The sequence below is a fragment of the Melospiza georgiana genome, chromosome 4 (assembly GCF_028018845.1).
Source record: "Melospiza georgiana isolate bMelGeo1 chromosome 4, bMelGeo1.pri, whole genome shotgun sequence".
In the NCBI taxonomy this organism is placed as follows: domain Eukaryota; kingdom Metazoa; phylum Chordata; class Aves; order Passeriformes; family Passerellidae; genus Melospiza; species Melospiza georgiana.
Window position 1 is genome coordinate 20,722,123 of NC_080433.1, and position 15,146 is coordinate 20,737,268.

Sequence of the window (15,146 nt, forward strand, 5' to 3'; positions counted from 1 at the left end):
TTTTGGCCTTAAAAAAAAAGACACTGTGTAAAAGGAAGAGAAAGGACAAGGAAAGTGGCAGGAAGAAAATTTTAAACCAAATAGCAACCAGTTGATAATGTAAATATCTGAAACTTACTTTGCCAATTTCTTTGCTCTTTTTCAGTTTGCAGTAGGCAATAAATGAAACCTCTCGAAAATAAAGGGCTCGATGAGGGGCAACAACAGGTAAAGCAAAGAAAGAGCTTTTCACAGCTCTGATTTCCAATAACTTACTTGTAAGGCATAGAACTACCCAATTATCCTAAAACAGTCATCCAATTTGTTTCTCTGTGGGGAAGCTTGGCTCACTCGGGTCATAAGGATCAGGAAATTAGTTCTTTGTTGAAAGAGGGTATCTTGCCCTCTCATGTTTCCCAACCTACCACAAAAGCGAGGAGTGAGATTGAGAGAAAGGCTTTACAAGACAACAGGGAAACTGTTTCCGACAAAGAAATGAATCTGCTGAACTCAGGTTAAATACAGACCATGCAGAGCAAAGCACTAATTTTTGCTGCAACAGATTTGTAGGCAGCCTAAAACTTCTATCACAAATTTTCTGGAGGTGCAGTGAACTGTCAGTGTTTATTCCTAAGCTTTTCCAAAAATCCCTGAGAAGTAAAAAACTCTTCTTTTTTTCCCATGCAAACTTCTTAAGATGGAAACCTCAGCAGCAATACTTTATTCTGTGGTGGGTTTTTTCCTTCTCCATTTTAATGTGTGTTTTGAAAGCCCTCGAGGCATCTATTTGCATTTTCCAAAAGCTTTGGAGATCTGGCCCTAACTTACTTATGAAAATGGGGCTTAAGCTCAGGAACTACTGAGGTGCTTTTGAAATTTTGCACTCTTTGTATTTTAAAGTATATTAGCCTTGATTTTGCTGCTTCAGGGGACAGGTAATTCCTATAATTTTCAATAGAAATTAAATACTGTGCAGCAGAAAAAAAAATGAGGGTCTAGAATTTATCAACAAGGTCAAAATAAGAAAGGGGTTTGGTATTACTTTTAATGTGCATGATAAAAATCTCTTCATAATAGAAGAGGAAGCATGTCTTTTGGCACATCTGCCAGACATACAGCAGAAAAACAACAAAACTGATTTATAAACTGAAATGAATATAAATATATTTAAATATGTTGCCTGATGAGCCATATCTTACACTGGAAATGATAATTGTTCTAACTCAAAAGTAACAGTACCATGCCAGATCCTTTAAGTATTCCTGGTTTTTGAACTCCATGGAAGGATATCCTACTATCCTAAAATTTTGTATCACACCTGGAGAGAGAGAGAGAGAGGATTCTGCTATATTTTACAGGAAAAACAAAATCAAAACACCCAACCCAAAGAAGCATTGGAATTACAAAGGTTTTACAACTTTTCTGTGCATTGTAAAAGAATATTCCTGTCTAAATGTCCTTGATCAGAGAAGGGCACAGATTTCCAGACACCCAGCAAATTAACTCCTGCATTAAATATTACACCCATTTCAAGGGCACATTTCCAGGTTCCTAAATTAAAATCTTCTCCTTGTCATTCCCTCCTAGTTAAGTCAACTATTTTTGTCTCCATCATTGGATTTCTTTTAAGGTGTGAGTTTTTTTCTCTGCTGAGCCAATTCTTCAACAGAAGACTCATTGTAGACAGTTTGATCTTCAGATGGTTTCTCAGTCCTTGCTTGGTGCAATGGTTCTGTTACCATCTAGGTCCTCCAGGCAAGAGAGATGCAAGTCCCCATAGAGATATTAATTTGTTTTGGTTGATATCTGGTCACTTTCTCAGAGCCACAGTACATAATTTTCTATCTTCTGAATTTCTTGAGATTTAGAGTGGTATTTCTTTCCAGGACTTGGCAAAAAGGTGATGTAAAGTACTTGCATAAAACTTTACAGGTGGAGCATTTTTTGTTGTGATTATGTTCAAATTAAATGTCTGAAGACTGATATTGGTAATTTCTCCTTCTTTATCAAAAGACATTTAGATTTCCTCTTATTTGCATTTTGGTTCCAGATTTGTCAAGGTTCACATCTTTCTTGCATTTCTTTGTAACCATGGCAACTACAAACTTTTTTTTTTTTTTCTCTAATAAAATCCAAGACTTATGCTGTGATCTACAGAAGACAGAACTTGAAGAAAAATACTTCAAAAATTATGGTTTACTATCAACCATTCCAGATAACTATTGATTTAACAGGCCTTTAAAAACTGGTTTAAGGTGTTCATCCAAATCTTATAATCTTATGGCCAATGCACAAGGGTGAGGTCCACTAGTAATGTTTCACTCCTCTGTAACATTCCCCACTTTAGACTTCAACATCTTCCTCTAACTTGAGTGAACTGGTCTATCTCTGAAGGAAGAAGATGACTTTCTATTAAACAAGAAAAATCAGAGGAAAAAACCCATTTGTTGATGAACAGACAGAACCAGGCTCACCTGATTCCCATTCCTGTGAAATAAACAGAAGAGCCACACTCATGAATATTGAGTATCTTGCCTGCCAGAACTGTAACTATCCCTGAATATATTCATACTGTGCTTAGGCTGGACCCAGGAACTGGGAGAGTTACTGCTTGTACTGACAACAAAAATAAATTTGCTCTGGTTGCTTATTCAAGGCTAACTCCCTAGTTAGTATGAGTTAACATACATGTCCAGGTCAGAAAGAAAGGGGAAGAATTCGGTTTGGGATTCTTTTTTGAGCTCATTTGGATCTCTTCCACGGAGCCGAGTCTTGAAATCTGCAGTCTCTGTGAGTACCCAGAAGCTGCTGTGTGAAACAGAAATAGAACCTATTTCCCATCTTAGAATATCTGTCTTCTGAATTTCAACCATTTGAAGACTGAGATTGCATTTTTCTGTATATCGAACACAGCACATCACTCATACTCAATGCACAGCAAGGCAAGACCTAGAAAACACAGAGGAGAAACAACCAGGAATTATTGCTCCTCAGGCTGCAAGAAATAAATATTAACTGAAAAGGAAAACAAAACTAAGAAGAAAGAGTTTGAAGAATGCACTTACATTTTAATCTGATGTTTGTTTGCTTCCCCTGAATATCAGACAGCAGCTCTATTTTAAAAGAAACCAGCCTCTTGAAATGTTCATTTTACAGTTAATCAAATACACCACTGGACATAAATCAACCCCACTCCAAATTAGCTTGTTTTTCTGCTTGTTGGGTATCAGTTCAGATTTATTTGCTATGGACCCAAGTCAGCAAAGTACTTAAGCACATGCTTAACTTTGATCATGCAAGCAGTCCCACTGAGACTACTCACATGCTGGGATATATGTACACAGTTAGAGAATTTGCTGGATCCAGCCCTACTTTTCCTCAAGAAAGCATTTGCAGAGACAGAGTTTGTTCTGTTCTGACCATGAAGAGCTTCCTGCAAACCCATGACAGTGCAAGCAGCGCTGATCACTTGTCACTGGTCCCACAGAGCTGCTTCTGTTCTCAATGAGCCGGATTTTATTGTCTGGATTGAATTTGAAGGGTCCACTGAGACATTGCATTTCTCAAGGTGAAATGACAGGGGAAGGGCAGAGGGAGCTGCTGCTAGATTGAGGAGAGGAGGAAATTAGGGACCTCAGGAACATTCTCTTCTTGGTTTTGGTCAAAAAGGCATAATTCTTGGAAAACTTACATAACCAAAAGGCATGTGGGCTTATTTTCTCCTTTCTGTCCTCATTAAGAACATATGTGTAAGGCTCTGCATGTGTGTGGCTGTGTGGTGTTAGGAATTCCCTGTGCAACAGGAATCCAAAGGGTGTCTTACTCCTTTCCTGGGGTACCTAAATTACCCCTTTGGCAAAACCAAAGCAGGATCTTTATGGGAAAATTGCTTTCCTACAGATCTGAAAACTTCTCTGGCTAGACCCTCCTTACCCTCCTCCAGTAAAATGTGGAAAAAGGATTAAGTGAAGGTGAATGTGACTCAAATTATTTGGGATTACATGAAAAGTAACCAAGTTAAGAAGTGATTGGGGTGGGCACCAGGAGTGAAGAACTGCCACAGCAGATTCACCTGCACCAGCACAAAATGCTGCCCTTGGCTGGTACAATTTAGCATCACTCTGTAACATATTCCTAACCAATTTTCTGGGAAAACAAGGCATCTTGTTCTTTCACAAAAAGAGCAGCTGGACTGCTGTGTTACATAAGGGAGGTATTTGTACAATTTTAGCCCCATTTCATGGCTGGATTTGAGCCTGATTCCCCCGTTTGCTTAAATGACTACTGTCATGTACCCTGTGCTAGCCTTGGTAAAATTCTTGGTCAAATTTATGTAATTGAAGCAACACAGTAATCAGATTTTATCTTTTTGCCATCACCTCACCTTCCAAAGAGTTACATTTTTGATGTTCAAAATGACTCTTGAAAATGTATTTGATGCCCTCTCTGGACATCCTGTCATATCAAGCTGTGCAAAAATTGCTCTGAAAAATTCACAAACACTATTCTGAAGCAGTGGAAATGTGTTCCCTTAGGTGACCTCCTAACCAAATTTCAGAAGGGAAATAGGAAGAAATAAGACATTAGAATATTAAAAATGCCAATGCTCAGACAGTAAGTCAAACACCACAAAACTGAACATAAACATTTTATGCCTTGTTGTGCATGTGCTGAACATTCAGAAATCTCTTAATTGTGGCCATTAATTTTCCCTGTGAAGGGGTGTTTTTCATTCACTAAACTTTCTCACAGGAAATTACACAAAAAGTGTATAAAAATTATTTGTTGGGCTTTAGAAACTAATAGGTGAGTGAACTTTGAATAGAAAACTCCATGTTTGATGTTGTGGGCCCCAGTTCTGAATACCTGAAGCAGGCAAACAACACGAATTCAATGACTTATCAAGTACTTGTTTTTAGTAAACCATTAACTCCTTCAAAAAGGCTTTTCTCTTCCTAACAATAATTTCCCAAGTCATATAGCTTCAATAGCTTCCCAGGTCATTCACTCCATAAGAGTCCCTGGGAAGCCTGAATTTGGGGAAAATTTCTTCCATGAGTTTTATGGCTCCTGTTGTGTTTACAGGCTTCCTGAAAAACAAAAGGAAGCAGTGGTATATTCTGAGAACAGCAGCATCTTGGCAAGCATAGTTGGTTAAATATAAATATAAAGAATCTACTTAGAAAATGCATCAAGCTTTTAGGATGTTGCCTGACATTCTTGAAAGTCATAGAAAAGATGCTTAGTGCAAATAAATCTATCCAGTACAGTACAGAACTGGTCATCAGCACCATTCCTTTTTTCTTTCACCTCTCAAGTGATGGTTTTTCTAAAGTTTCTTAAACTGAAGGTGAGTGTGTGTGTGTTTAACTGACCACAGAAAGCACATGGTCCCCAACAGAATAATCCAATTTTTACAACCTCCACTTCATGTTGTGCTTCAGGCTCTTCTCACAGGCTGCTTAGCACCTCTTCCTGTAAAAGAGGATAAAAAAGTCTAAACAAAGAAATAAAAATGACAGCCTTCTGAAGACTTTTTCAGCAGGAACTTTGGAGGTGTGCTTACAAAAAATCTGCTTAGCAAAATGAACCCACTAAGAAAGATGCGATCATAACCCAAGATTCAGACCTACTAGGAATATTTGTACAAACATCCCCAAACCCAAATCTCACAAATATTTATTTGCTTGTATCTGAACTGAAGTTATGCTTGCACTCTTGAAAATGTCCTCTGTGTAGCACCAGCACAGAGCTGTGTGGAAGCAACACCCTGCATGGAAGCAAAGCCTTGCTCTCCTCTGAAGGATCAGGAATTGCAAAAAAACCACCTCCATAAAAACACTTTGAGATGCTCAAAAACTGCAAGAGGAATAGTGATAACACAAGCAAGATAACACAACACAATAAAGGTTTTTTAATGAGACTGTTCTTTAAATGACCAGTGTGTCCTGGACATGGCATAGGGAGTTTTGGGCAGGCCATAAGCCCAGGGAAGAGCTGGGACTGACTGACTGACCGACTGCTGCTGTTCTGCTGCTGCAGCTGCTGGAACTGAGCGCAGACCCTGCGCCAGCGTTTGCAGACAGCGAAAAATGCCTGTGCATCACAGCGCTGAAGTTCATTTCCAAATAGGTTTCGGATTTTTTTAAACGCTCATTTCCCCAAAACTGATTAAAACTTCATACTCAAAACTTTTTGCCCCAAACAGCCGCCTGCAGTCTTTGCTGCTCTGAGGTTTATGACTTTTTCTATTTTTTTTTTTTCCGGGGAATTTTCCGTCATCAAAATCCAAATCAGCAACAACACAGAGCACTGCCTGCCGGCTTCCCGCATCCCGGTTCAAACAAGCACCAAAGGCATTCTTGTTTCTTCCAGAAACAATGGGGGGGGGGGGGGGGGGTGAGAAAAAAAAAATAAAATCTCTAGGAAAACCACAGAGTAACCCGAGGTCTCCGGGGCTCGCCCTGTGCTTCGTGAGGGGGTGCGGAGGAGGGCGGGCGGCTCCGAGCTCCCACAGCCCCGCGGTGCCGGGCACGGCTCGAGGGGCTCCCCTCAGGCGAGGCTGCAGCGCCTGAGCCCGCGGAGGCGGCTCTCGGTGCCAGGCAGGGCTCCGGGGGCTCCCCTCAGGCGAGGCTGCAGCGCCTGAGCCCGCGGACGCGGCTCTCGGTGCCAGGCAGGGCTCCGGGGGCTCCACTCAGGCGAGGCTGCAGCGCCGCCGCCTCCCGAGGCTGCCGAGCCGGGCCCGGGGCGGCGGGGGCGGCTGCGGCTTTAAGAGCTCCCACAATGCCGTGCTGGCGCCCCAGTTCCGTTACATGTCTCCCCCGGTGAAGGGGAGCGAGGCAGCGGCAGGAAGGAGGCGAAGGCCCCCCCCCGTCCCTCCCCGCAGTGCCGCCCGCCCAGCCCCGCGGCGGGGAGGAGCGGGGCAGCAGCGGGGCAGGGCCGCGCCGAGCCGCGGGCGCTGCTCCGGCCGCGCCGCCCCCCGCGGGCAGCGAGGCGGGGCCGGCGGCCGCTGGCGCTGCCCCGGAGCCGCCGCGGGACGGGCGCCCGGAGCCGCTGCCGGCGCGGCGAGCGAGGGGACGGGCGGTAAGTCCTGCTCCCCAGTCCTGCTCCCCTGCCCCGCTCGATCTCCCGGCTCCGCGTCCCCTCTCCGGCATCTCCCGGCTCGTCCCCGCTGTGGGGTTTGTGACCCTTCCTTGCCTCCTCCTCGCTCGCCAACTTTCCCGTCCCTCTCGCCCGTTTCCCATCTCCCCTTGGATTTTCTTGGGTTTGTTTTTTGGTTTCTTTTCCTGTTGTTTCTGGGTTGTTGGTTTTTGTTTGTTTCTTTTTTTTTTTTTTTTTTTTTTTTTTTTTTTTTTTTGCGTTTTCGGCTCTGCCGTTCCCCCTCTCGCCTCTTCCCAGCCCTCTCGCACTCGCTTCTGTCCTTTGGCTTCTTCCTTCGCTACTTCGCCGGCTTCCTCCGGCTTTTCCTCTCTCCTGGCATCCGTTGGGCATCGCGTGGAAAAGTAAGGGATATTTTTCGGTGTCCTTGAGGAAGGGAATTCAAAACCTACTTTTCTTACACAGGGAAATCTTTGTAGTAGTTTTCTTTTCCCTTCTCTTCCTGTCACCGGAAAGAAAATTAAACCTATTTTTCTCCTTTTCATTTTCCCCCCTTTTTGCTACGTGGACTATTTGTTTTAGTATTTTTTTTTCTTCTCCCCCTTCTTCGGGCAGTGCTGGTTTGTTTCACGATTGATCTCTTTTATTCCTGCCCCAACCCCTCCCTCTCCCTTTTTCTTCCCCTGTAAGAAGAAAGATTAGAAGAAAATGTGTTTTGCCGGCAGGGAATGCATGAGACTTTTTGGTTTGGGGTTTTTTTTTTCTCGTGGGGTACTATTGATGAGAAAAGCTTAAGCAAATACAGTGCGGTAGGACAATACAGAGGCATGAACTTTAAAGGGTAAGGAAATGGATTCTGCTGCTTGCTTTCTCCAGCTCTGGAGTGGTGTGGGTCTGCTCCAGGGTCCGCTTTGGGGTTGTGCTGGTCCGGTGTGTGCCAGCCTGCTTTCTGCCCAGCAGAATGGTGATTCGAACGCAGTCCTACACTGCATTTCAGTGTTGCTCGTGTGGGAAATCAGGAGGCGGGGGAAGGCCACAGATTCCGATGACCCCTTTGGAATTACACCTGTCACGCCTCCCATCCCCAGGCTGCAGGTGTGCCGGAGCTTGACACATTTAACAAAACCGCTGGAAACTGCTCGCATCCGTGGCAAAAAGAGCTTAGGAAACCTGGTTCGGAGCTGTGAGTTTCTGCCTCATCTCTGGTCAGTATCGCACGTTGGAATTGAGTGTTTGCCGGGCTGTGGAGAGCGAGCGAATCAATTGCCTAATGATTTGTGCAAGGCACCTGTTTAAGGGCGTCCAGGCTCCCTGCTAATTGTGTTTGGGCGCGGTGCGGTTGTGTTAAGTGCTGTGAAAGTAAAGGGCTCTGTCTTTTCAGTAGAGAATATGTAGCTTGTGAATGAACTGTCAACTCTTTTGATTGGGGGTGGTTCTTCCTTCTGTTACATTGCCTCTTCTGATAGATACTCTTCCAAAAGTCCAAAACACCACGTGGCTGCAAATAAAATCAGCTTTACTTTCCCCCCGCTTTTTTTTAGAGAAGAGAGAAAATTTAATTTCGGATTAACTTTTTGTTTGATGCTATCTCATTGGAAAGTAGGCTAGACGTGAAATTGGAAGTACTTCTCTGAGTCTTAGAGCAAAAAATTTTTTTGATACGGAACCGAGGGAACTGAAATGACTGCTTGGGATTCATTGTACTTAGCTGTGTGCCCAATAGGACAACTGAGAGATAAAGGTGATTCGCTTCTCACAGTTGAGTAATCTCTCCATCCTTTCCACTTTTGGGAGCCCAGTAGGATTTGATCCATTGTTTGAATTAATCTTGTTTTTTATCTTTCCTGGAGATGGGAAAGTTTGGCATAGTGGGAAATAGGAGGAGAGAAATACCAAGTCATATTTACCAAGAAGTTTGTCTTTCAAAACTACTTCAAACCATTGCTGGAAACACCAGCAATAATTCTGAAGAGCCAGATTAAGTTGATGAATATAACTCCTTAAAATCTGTTTGAGGGAAGCTCTGAAAAGGAATGAAGGAGGTTAAGTTGCTGAAAGTGCAGTGGTGGGTTCTGTTCCTGGTTCTGCCGTCGCAGGGCAGGGTGACCTCCTGCCTAAGCTGCCTTCCTGCCTGCACCTCCCGGGATACTGAGAGTGCCCCCATTCTCTTAAGTGCTTTTTCATCTGATTTGTCAGAATAATTGCATGTAAATATTCAGTTGTCGTTCTGATTGCTCCTCTGGTGGTAGTTTGGCTCGTGCTGATCCTCATTCTTGGAAAGTTGTAGGGATCTTGAGCATCACCGTTTATTTGGAGCAACACTGGATTTTTACATTGCTGCAAAGGTTTTGAGACTGGGGCTATTTTTATCCTCTGAATATCTCTGAGAGTAGCAGTGCATGCTTTTTCTATGGTCCCTTGGTCAAGCTGACTTGAAGGACAGCATTGACCTCTTGAGAAAGAAACTGTTAAACTGAATTGCAGGGTGGAAAACTGCTGTGGGAACTGGGCTGAGGACCCCCCTCGGCGTGATGCTTGGTGTTCCTGGTAATTTTATTTTGTGAGGTCTGTAATTATGAACTTAGCTTAGTCCACCAGTGTGTTTGCTTTCTAATTTCATGTTTTTTGCTTGGGTTTTTAAGTCTTTGGGACTTCTGTCTTGACATTAAATGTAAATGGTTTTGGGTTTTCTGGGGCTTTTTTGAAAGCCTGGGTTTTCCTGTAATTTTTTCATGGTGGGGTTGGGACTTTACAGTGTGATGAGATTTGTTATAATCTCAGTGCCTGCCTTCCTGTAACATTTGAGACTGGGTTACTTTGTAAATGTGAGGCTCTGACCTGTTGCTTTTCTCCAGGGAAAATTATACTCGGTTCTGTAGAAAGTTATTGGGCAAGTAAAGGTGTGTTTGTGTGTATGTCTGTGTTGTGTGTTTATAACTTGCTGTCCTCCTGTATATGTGCATAGCTAGCTCTGTGCTTCTGAATCTTGACAGCAAATCTAGTCTCAAATTCAGTTTCATAAACCCTTCCCATTCCCCTTCAAAGCATGCGGTGATCTCATGCCTTTGACAGGAGTGGTTTTCCTGGCTAATAAGGGGATGGTCATGGTGTTTTCTCCCTCGGCTCTCTTCTGAGGGCTGTATGTTATCTCTCTCCGTGCTGATAAAGTGTGGGGAGGGGGCTGAGTGGTCTGTGTGTGCTGAGCGGTGCCATCCTGCTCAGTCTGTCTCCAGTTTGTCACCTGTGAAGGTGAGATCACAGAACTTACCCTGCTTGGGAAAGGAAGGTGGGTTTGAGCTGTAGATACAGGGGTTTGTCACATCTGCCAGCGGAACTGCAGACCCCTCTGGGTTGTTACTTCACTCGTGTCTCTGCAAGCATCTGGTCATCTTTGTGGTGACATAAATATGGAGAGTGTTAATGTATCTGAGGGGACTCTAGGAGACAGCACTGTGAGCTTTCAGCTGGCAGGCGCTTGAGAAATCTGTGTAATTCACCTTTCTGCTTTTGAGTCACTCCTTAAGGAGGGAGGAATCTGTTTACTTTCTTGTTGTGCTTGGAAAACGGGCTCACCCACACCAAGAGACCCTGTAATGCTTGCTGGAGTGCAGGATTATTGCACAAAAGTATCTTGCTGTGCAGTGCTGTGGCTGCGCTCGGTGTTGTATGATAACACATGTTTCTCAGCTGTTGTTGATTCCTCAGTGGCACAGACTTCAAAGGAATGCACTGAAAGAGAGCTGCAGCCAGGGAAAAATGGGGTTTGTTCCAGTGGCCTGTACCATCCATCTGTTTAAATACTCTGCTGAGCTGTTCCAGAGTGGTCAGACATCCAGTTAGGGCTGAGGAGCGATTGCAGCTGGAGTAGAGCCTGCTGCAAGAGACCACCTAGGGGAGGCTTAAGTGCTACCTCCCTTCTGTGGGTCAGAGCCCCCCTGCCCTCCCAGCCAGCCAGGAGAGATAAGGCTCCTCATCTGGGGTATCTTTCAACATGACATTGTCTAATTCCTAATGCTATTGAGGATTTATTTATTTTTACTCTCCGTGCTATCTTTAGCACAAGAAGGGAGGAATGGTAATGAGGACAGACGGTCATCTCTGTAGTCTCTGCTGTGTGGGTAGCAAGATAGAGCTGTAATTTAAATGAGTAAATATTTATAAAAAGATTTTTTTTTTCCCCATATGTATGGGATAGTTCACAGAGAGTGATCTGTTGATCACTTGTGTCTCCAAAGGTGGTGATATACATTACTGGATTAATTTCAGCTAGGAAACATGAGCAGTAAAGTTACATTGCAGCCAGTTACATTGTGCTCTTGCAAATTGAGTTTGGGGAAACAGTTCACAACTTCATCCACAGTAACTAAAAGAACTCCAGTGTACTGCATTATAATACAGGAGGATGCTGCCAATTCCAAGTATTATAAGTTACATTTTTACTTAAATTCCAGTATTAGAGTCTGCTGTGCAAGACACGTCTACACCCATTGTTGCCAACTGAATCTTCATATCATGGTCTGTGTGTTCTATGTGGTCCCAGATAGTGGAACTCAGAGGAAATATTAGCAGAGAGGCTACAAATAATCCATGGAAAACCTGTGAAGATCTCTGAAGTTTTTCTGTGTGGGACTGACATTAATTTTGAGGATTGGAATGAGCATTGTAGATAGAGCAATGTGTGTTTCAGCTAAGAGGGTTTAACCTTCTTTGTCAGTGGAAAATGTTCATGCAGATGCACTAAGAGGATATTTGAGCTTGGAAAAGTTGTGAGGCACTCCGGGATTTGTTTTTCACCTGCAAGCAAGCAGCACAGCTTTAAAGGTGAGCTTGAATGTTGTCCTCTGTTGTGGTATTGCTTCCTCCTTAGTAGTGTGATGTGACATCTATGCCTTTGAAAGGAGAGTTCTTTTTCCCCATACTGGCAGTCATGATGGTTTTATGGTATTTTGAGACGTCAGATTTTAATGCCTTACTACCCCTTTGAGTAGAAAGGGGAGGGAAACTTCTAGAAATGTGTAATGCAACTGACTTCCAGCTTCTGCCCTTGCTCCAGGCTCAACATCATAGTTTGAATTTATTTACTTGCTTTGAAAGCAGTGCTCGGTGTAACCTTGAGTTTTAGTTCCCTTCTGCAACAGTACCTGACATGTATCCAGCCTGTACCTTGCTGTGCCTCTGCATGGTCCTGTTTTAAACTGGCCAGGCTCTCGGGGCTTGCTTTGTATTGTGTTCTCCCCAAGAATCTTCAGAGCTGGAACTTTTGCTTCAAGTGAACTGGAAGTGTTTTGCTGAAATATTTTTGGACTCCTGAAGTGTTTGTCAACATTTCCAAGCTGTTGTTCGAAAGGAGTTTGGAGTTTCCGGAAGAACCTTTGGAAATTAAGGTTTTACTCTCAGTCAGCAGTTTTGTGAGCAAGGATAAAGAGAGGCTGTAATTCCATTGGGCAGCCAGATGTTTTGCGTCTGTGATGAAGTGGGGAGACAATGTGGCTTTAGGGGTTGAAGGGTGTGCTGTTCTTGTCACAGGGCTGTTTGGAGATCTTCAACAGATCTGATCTGCTTTCTCTCCTCTCCATTCCACTCCCTCCTGCCATGCCTGTGCTGATGGTGATTACATCCTTCTGAATAAAATGGGGTTATTGAGAGCAGAGTGTAATTTCTTGCTTTCTGAAAGGTAGGTATTTGCTTGTCAGTCTGTGTTTCTTAAATACTAAGCTTGAAGCCATATAAAAGCTGCATGTATCTTGACAATTAGTGAATTAATAGCAATTATCCAGTAGATTGATACTAATGTTCATTCTGACTAGTGTGGCATTAAGTGAAATTTATAAAGAAATCAGTTTTCCCTGCAAACAGAGAAGGAGAGAGCACTCATTGATGCAAACCCCCCAGGTCCATATTAAATTGCACCATTTTTAGGCACTTAAACACTTGTAAAAGCTGTGTCTGTCCTTGTCTTTCTTCTCCCTCTTCTATTTGACATATGAGGGAAAGTTAAAAGGAACTCATCAGTGGCTGCACATGTCAGTGTCTTCCTGGAGAAGAACGTAGGAAGATGCCACAGCTGATAATATTTAAAAGTTGATATTGGAAATCAAGAGAGCAAATTCTAAAATGTGCCATTGCAGCTGTGTAGCTGGCAATATTAACTAGCAGTTGTACCTGGAATAATAATTCCTATCCGGAGAGAAACATATGGCAGTGGTTGAATGCCCTTGTCCTTGCCCACCAGCAAGTGATTGTGGTGGTTTTTCAGGTTTTTTGGTGTGGTTTTTTTTTTAGTAAGTTTGCCCTGGGCTTCATCCCTGCCTCCAAGTCAATCCAAGCATTTGCACTGTTTTCACTGGGGGCAAGGACAGAAACTTTGAATAAGCTGAGTTGGAGACTGTATTTTGAGCCGTGGAAGTGGCACAGAGGAGCACGAGCAGCATGGGACTAACAAAGAACAGTCACACTGAATACAATGCAGCGTTTTCATGCAGCTAATGGGATTGGAATTGGTAACCTGATACTCCAAAGAGATAACAAAGGCTATTTAGCATACAAGGGAGCATAGGGGTTTTTTTGTTTGTTTTAAGGAGTTGGTAGTGTGTAGCAGAATCTTTTGTCAGAACTCATTCTAGTGAACAAGTTCTGCTAGAAAATGACTAAATTCATAAGAGTTTTTGAAATACTCTGAATAGAAATAGAATTTTCTTTTTTACTATCCGTGTTCTTTCACTGCAGTTCATGTGTTTGCTTAGCAGTTTACCTGCTTCCCTCGTGTCCTGTGAGCTTAGTCTTTGTTTCAAACTGAAATATACCATAAATTAAAAGTCTTTGGGCTTTTCTTCCAAGAATGGGAGAGGGTAGCAGAACAAAATGAAATGTACAAAGTTCTGCTGTTCCCTTATTTCCCAGGAACAGACCAGAAAGCGACCAGCTTGATACAGAGCACAGCACTGCTGCTTGGGGTTAAGCTGTCCTGTGTGAGACCACAGAGAACCGTCTTTAGATGCTTTTGATGTAGTGAGGATGGACATCTGTGATGGTGATCAGCTGTCAGAAAACCCAGTCATAACTCAAGAATTAAGATAATATTCTACTTTAGGCCTGCTGCTTGCCTCCCTTGTGGTTTTAGTGAATCAAAGGAACTTGCAGTCCATGTGGGTAAGGCTGAAAGATAAGAGGCACATACCTTTAGGAGATGGTGTGTGCTACAGGAGGAGAGCTGGGTGTGAGTTTGCTGTTGGCAAGTTCTGTGTGCCATGGGTTGGTCGTTTTTCTGAGGCAGAAATTAGAGGAAGAGGTTCACCTTCCTTAGGTAGGCTGTGAGAGCTGGGCTCCTGACAGGAGCCAGAAATTACAATTTAAAATGTTTTCTGGTGCTGGCTTTGGTTTTCCTTTAAACTCTTGGCAAGACAGAAGGGGCTTGGGTCTGTTAGGAGTTGCTGTCTCCTGTTTGTAACTCGTTGCAAAGCTCCTCATCAGCCTTGATCAGCCACCTGGGCTGGTGGCAGGGGGCTGGAATGAGATGGTCGTTAGGCCCCTTCCAACCCAGAGCATTCTGTGATTCCGTGCTGGATTCCCAGTGTGCCTTTTGAAACTCGGGGCTCTTTCCCAACCCTTGCTGCTCTCCTGCTGCCATTCTTTCAGCACTTCCCATTAGTGACTCATTCTTGTGCTCCCTGTGTGTGCCTGATGGCAGTGCTACCCCTTTCTGCCCTGCCACCAGGCTTCCTAAGCACTCCCTCAGGACTTTGTGGCTTTCCAGGTGCCTTTCCAAGCTGCAGCCCAGCTTTTGGTTTTGGGTGGGAGGGGAAGACACTGGCACTTTCCCTGCACGTCTCCCAGGCACAGAGCATTCCTCCAATTGCTCTGCTGCTGAGCTATTTGGAGCAGGGTAGGGGGAACACTTACTTTGCTGTTTTGTTGTCCAGGAGTTGGGTTTAACTTGCCCCCGTCCTGTTGTGATCCTGACATCCTGTCAGTGCTCGTTTCCCCTGCTCCTCAAGAGACAGTGTTTTTGTTGCTGGCAGCTCCCTGCCTTAGCCTTCTAGGGAAGCCCAACCAGAAATATTCTAGAATTC

General features: G+C 43.8%; 1 protein-coding gene across 2 annotated transcripts in view; it reads left to right on the forward strand.

Annotated features, from left to right (window-relative positions):
• The first annotated feature begins 6,992 nt into the window (after positions 1-6,992).
• Positions 6,993-15,146, forward strand: part of RASSF8 (Ras association domain family member 8) — a 74,899-nt gene continuing 66,745 nt past the window's right edge. The window contains exons 1-2 of one of the 2 annotated variants that reach the window (XM_058023081.1): positions 7,005-7,062; positions 8,166-8,282. The gene's annotated coding sequence lies outside the window, so the exon portion shown is untranslated. Of the gene's footprint in view, positions 7,063-8,165; positions 8,283-15,146 lie in introns of both variants that reach the window. The other variant, XM_058023082.1, reaches the window with a different exon arrangement.